Raw genomic sequence first — 6,322 nt, 5'->3', positions numbered from 1 at the left:
AGAGATTAATTAGTCATTTGAACCTTAAGTTCAGCCAGTTTCTTTTGAGAATTTACCCACAGAAAACTTATATTTCTCGGTAATAAGATGTTTTTTGCATGTATAGTAGTTGAGTTGAAATATACCGGTACTTAATGGTTTTTTTTTTTTTTTTTTTTTTTTTTTACTCCTTCAAGGTAAACGTTTGACATATTATCTTCAAGTTACACACACACACACACACACACACACACACTACTTATATTTCAGGAATTGTTTCAATATTGGTTGAAATGGCTTTAGTTTTTAACAGTAACTTCCTAATAAATTAATGACCTTGTTAATACATTGACGATATTATATATATATATATATATATATATACATATATATATATACATACATATATATATATATATATATGTGTGTGTGTGTGTGTGTATAGAGTATATATCATTTACATATGTACGTGTGCCTGATTGAACGTGTTTTAGGGCACACTTGAATCACACAATTTCGTCCTTTAATATTATTATACATAGTCTTTTTGGGAGTCTACTTATAATTATTTTTTTTAAATGAATTTTTTCTTAATTTTCTTCGTCTAGATGTAAAATAATCATGAAAAATGAGAAGAATGAAAATCAAAATTCTGTTTCAGAATCAGACTAAATCAATAATCAATGTTCGTAAAAATAGATAGAATTGACACTCATTTAAGTAGCCACAATTCCATAAAAAAAAAAAAAAAAAAAAAAAAAAAAATAAAAAAAAAAAAAAAAAAAAAAACTTTCGGGGTGGGCGTGAAGAAGTGTCCTGCTCTGCTGGTGGGTGGGTGGGTGGGTGTTTTCTGGGTGAGTGGTGCGAGGTGGGCAGGCTAGCGTGATTACCTCCCGGCCGGAAACAATTATCACGCTCAGATATCCGGTGGTGGTCTGTTACCTAGTCTGTTACTTTTCCCTCTCTTCCAACACCCTCCCCCCTCTACGAAATCCACCTCTGGCAAGGTTAGTGAGGAAAAGCCCGAGTCCAGCAGGGATTGCCTTATTGGCGTATGTGAGAAGGCTATCACAGTTAGTGGAATGTGGGGGATACCTTAATGTGGTGAAAGTGTTTTCGTGTATCCCCGTGATTAGCAAAGCTGTACTATAGTCAATTTCTTTTAGCGATGCAGATTTGCACCGACTCGCAGCGGCGCCCTTTTAGCTCGGGAAAGTTTCCGGATCGCTGATTGGTTGGACGAGATAATTCTAACCAATCAGCGATCAGGAAAATTTTCCGAGTTAAAAGGACGCCGCTGCGAATCGGTGCAAATATGCCTCGATGAAAGAAATGGACTATAGTCAGGGTTGCTCATACTGGGTTGGTTTGCTTTGAGCGATCAGAGCAGTCTCTCGTATGATCAATACACAGTGGCCAGCGTGGTTTACATATCGCTTTAAAATTTTTATCATTCGTACGATGGATATTAAATATGAAATTTTCGAATGAAAAATTTCACTAAGTCATTACTTATTTTCATCACCAATAATCGCTTTAGATTTTTATCATTCGTATGATGGATATTAAAGATGAAATATTAAAATGAATTTTTTTTTTGTAAGTACATTAATTTTTGTCATCACTGATGATCGCTTTGAATTTTTATCATTTGTATTGTGGATATTAGAATTAAGGTTTTAAAATGAAAATTTTAAATGTAAGTCATTGTTATTTTCATCAATAATAATCGCTTTCAAATTGTATCATTCGTATGATGAGTATTAAAAATAAAATTTTAAAATGAAAACTTTCAATGCAAGTCATTATTTTTTCATCACTAATAATCGCTTTAAATTTTTATCATTCGTATGATGGGTATTAAAAATGAAATTTTAACATGAAAACTATATGGAAGTCATTATATTTTTTTCATCACTAATAATTGCTTTAAATTTTTATCATTCCTATTATGGATATTAGAATTGAAATTTTGAAATGAACATTTTCTATGTAAGTCATTATTATTTTCATCACTAATATTCACTTCAAAATTTTTATCATTCATATGATGGGTATTAAAAATGGAACTTGAAAACTTTCAATGCAAGTCATTATTTTTTCATCACTAATGATCGCTTTAAATTTTTATCATTCATATGACGGATATTAAAATTCCTCTCTCTCTCTCTCTCTCTCTCTCTCTCTCTCTCTCTCTCTCTTTTTTTTTCTCTCCTACTGACCGAGTAATACAGAAAATGCACTAGTCGCCAGTACAGCACGAATACCATCGAATCGAGCAAGATCAGTTGATTAATCAAATTCAGAGATGTGAAATGGAAAATAAAATAAAATGATTCTGGAATGTCATAAAAAAATGTCCCTCCATCAAATATGAGGATAGACACACATATCCTATATTTTATGACTTCTGGGGATTAGAGAATCGAGTGACCTTTGATTTACGTGGAAATATCCGGGTTTTATTCCGTTCAATTCATAGCTATTGATTTCTTTTCAAAGGTCCTGACCCCTTAGAGGGCAGATCTGGTGGTGCACTGTAGGCCCATTTGCACTGACTCGCAGCGGCGCCCTTTTAGCTCGGAAAAGTTTCCTGATCGCTGATTGGTTGAACAAGATAATTCTAACCAATCAGCGATCAAGAAACTTTTCCGAGCAAAATGGACACCGCTGCGAGTCGGTGAAAATGCGTCCCATTAAAAAAAATTGAGTTAGTATCTACTGTTGTATATAAAAAATAGTCACTAGGGAAGTAGAAACATTAATTCTTTGTATTGATTTATTTATAAACAGAAAAAAATCCTTTACTTTCTTTCAAAATCACGAAGGGTCGCTCATAAATGGCAGAGATAAGGGACAGTGACATTGCTTTATCAAGCAGGGCAATACCCTAGAGACTGTTCATATATACATGTGATCAGCACCCAAGCCCCCTCTCCACCCAAGCTTGGACCAGGGGGGGCCAAGCAATGGCTGCTGATGACTCAGCAGATAGACTTATGGGCTCCCCAAAACCCCCCATCCTTAGCTCACTGGGATGGTGAGGTTGCAGCGACCAAAGGAATTACGAGTTTGAGCTGGACTCGAACCTAAGTCTGGCGATAACCGAGCAATGGCGTTACCAACAGGCCACCATAACCCTGTGTGACGAGCCGAAAGAAGGTTGTGACTCAAAGACAGGATGAAAGCAATAGAGTAAACTTTATTACAGAACACTCGTTTTTATATACATACACCCCAGGCAAAAAGGGCATACAAAACATAACAGGCAATTTCATGTTAAACCGAAAAGCTCATCGGTTAACAGTTAACGGTGAGAAAAACAGACATGTTATTTCAGGTTCTTATCAGTGCGAGGGGAGAGTGAAGATACAAGCATAATATATACACAAAATGAAATGTTACTATGTACGATCGTGTGACACACGGTTGGTACACGTGGTTTGATTCCTAGCTGCACCTACTTTTTAAACTTCTTCTTTGCCTCAGTACCCGCTTCATTTCTTCCATCTCGTCATATAAACCTCTTAAGATTACTTCAAATAGCAACTGAAAAATAATCCCAGCTTCACCCAGGCTCTGGATGGCCTCCTTGGTCATAGCGCATGGTCACATGGTTCCTAGTCTATGAATTCAATCTAGTCAAATCCAAAGGTCCTGATGTTGGTTGACTCTTCCTTGAGATCTCGCTGAAGTACTTGAATGTATTTTTTTGAAAAAGGATGCTGGATAATAACGGAAGTTTTTAAGTGACTAGATATGATTACCTCCGCCAGCGAAGTTGGGAGTAGGTTATGTTTTCGCCGTTGTTTGTTTGTTTGTTTGTGTGTGAACTACTTCTTGGCCACAATTATACTCATAGAGCAGTGAAACCTTCATGGAATTGATTAGTTATGTTGAGATGTGGAAGTGATTCAATTTCGAAAGTCCTAGGTCAAAGGTCAAGGTCAAGATCGAGCAAAGGGTCGACCGGATTAACCCTGACCTTGACTTCAGATTCGCACATGGTTGTCACTCACTTCAAACTTGCCTCTACCCCACGGGTCACACAGGCTAGCAGTTTATCGCTACGACTGTCTGTCCTAAGGGAAATAAACTGCCGTGGCGGAGGTCTGCAGTCATATTGCTTTTTCTAGTTTAGAGTACGTTTGCCAAGTCCCACTTGTCCATCCCTCTAATTTTATCTTCTGGTTTGGGGCTGAATAATGACATTAGGTTGCCTGCCCCGTAAAAATCTGTATTGACAAAAAGAAAAAACAAAGACATGAAAATTTATTATTTTGCGTACGTAATCGGTACAAGTGGAATAAATCCAGAGATTAAAACAGACAGACACAATGAATTTAGTCAAAGATCACTGGGTTCAGAATAATTCAGAAATTGATATCGTGGGATCAGATTACAAAGGCTCTTGCGCTACGCAGGAATTAAGGTACATTGGCTAGGTTTCGCTTCGTGAGATTTGATCATGTGCGTATAACGCATTTTGATTCCAATTGCGTGTGACGCTGAGGTCTGGTAGATCCTGAGCTCATGGAGTTCGTAGGCGGTCGATTTTGCTCGATTTTAAAGGTTTCATTTTTAATGGTGACTAATTATCCTACTAAAGTTTATTTGAAACTAGAAAAGCACTCTTAAGAGTGCAAACCTCCACCACGGCATCTTATATCATGCGGCACTAGTAACAATTTTATGCCAATATGATGTGGCATTGGTAACAATTCGATGCAAATATCATTTGACACTGGTATAATTCTGTGCAAATACCATGTGGCACTGGTAACAATTTTATCCAAATATGTGGCACTGGTATAGTTCTCTGCAAATATCATGTGGCACTGGCATAGCACTGTGCAAATATCATGTGACACTGGTAACATTCTATGTAAATATGTGGCACTGGTATAGTTCTCTGCAAATATGTGGCACTAGCATAGCACTGCAAATATCATGTGACACTGGTAACAATTTTATGCAAATAGCATGTGGCACTGGTATTGTTCTATTCAAATATCATGTGGCATTGGTAGCAATTATATGCAAATATCATGTGGCACTGGTATAGTTTTGTGCAAATGTCACATGGCACTGGTATAGTTCTGTGCAAATACCATGTGGCACTGGTAACAATTCTATGTAAATGTCATGTGGCACTGGTATAGTTCTGCGCAAATTTTTCATGTGGCACTGGTAACAGTTTTATGCAATATCCTGTGGCACTGGTAACAGTTCTGTGCTAATAGAACTGTGGTAACGTGTTTGCCTAGCATTTAGCAGGGCAGCAGATCGATCCCAGCTCGTGACCGTGAGTTTAAGCTGTTTACAGGGGAGGTCACTGCTGTGGTTGGGCACCACAATGGGCCGTTGGGCTTGGAACTGAAACAAGACACCTTTACCTTTAAAGCATCATGTTGAACTTGTATCTATTTGTCTGTTTTTTTTTTTTTTTTTTTTTTTTTTTTTATTCAAGATAAACACGCAGGTATGATTCTGTCTGCCAGTTTTTAATTTCATTTCCGTTCTTTATTATTTTCTTAAGGTTTCATTCTTCTAACTATTTTACGCACACGTGAATCATATTACAGTTTATAATTTTTGTTTAAAGAAATTTTCAGAATTTAGTGCGAATAAAGGTTTTTTTTTGTGTGTGTGAAAATACCTCAGAAAATAGTTCCTAAATGGAGTGAGTGACAGACATAATTTTGCGAGCTTGGTGCTTTCAAAGGACAAACATTTTCATTTTGGTTGGGAGACATTATTTGACATTTTATCGAATTCCGAGATTTTTTTTTTTTTTTTTTTTTTTACGGTTTTAAGAGGTATAAGTTTAATTTTATTTATTTTAGAATTTTATCTATAAATTATTTTCTTTTATCAATTAGATATAATATATTTCTCTCTCCCGAATTTATTCGTACTTTAAGTGCAAATCATTGTATGATTAGGCTTTGATAAATTATCACACATTGATCTGTTGGATATAGGAATAGGCTGAGCCCGTTCATGTACAGTGCTCGCAAAAGTGAACTAACAGTTCTTGAATCGTGATGGTTGGGTAACAAACAGATGAAGGTTATTGTGGAGTTGCCAAATACTATTTTTATCGAAATATAATGGAACTACTTTTTCACTATTGCAGAATATAGTTCTCTTAAGGTATAAGTTGATCAGTTCTTGATAATTTGGATAAAAGAAAAGGTATTTCTTAGATTTAAATTGCTAAGGTCCCAGGAGTGGTTGGGTTTCATCTAAAGACTCATCTCTTTAGTAATAAATGTTCCATTACTCTGTTTTCAGTCTACTTTCCACGTCTCGCTTTGATCCCCCCCCCCCTTTCTCTCTC

This window comes from Palaemon carinicauda, chromosome 5 (genome assembly GCF_036898095.1).
Source record: "Palaemon carinicauda isolate YSFRI2023 chromosome 5, ASM3689809v2, whole genome shotgun sequence".
Classification (NCBI taxonomy): domain Eukaryota; kingdom Metazoa; phylum Arthropoda; class Malacostraca; order Decapoda; family Palaemonidae; genus Palaemon; species Palaemon carinicauda.
The sequence above is the reverse complement of the archived record's forward strand: the minus strand, read 5'-3'. Positions refer to the sequence as shown.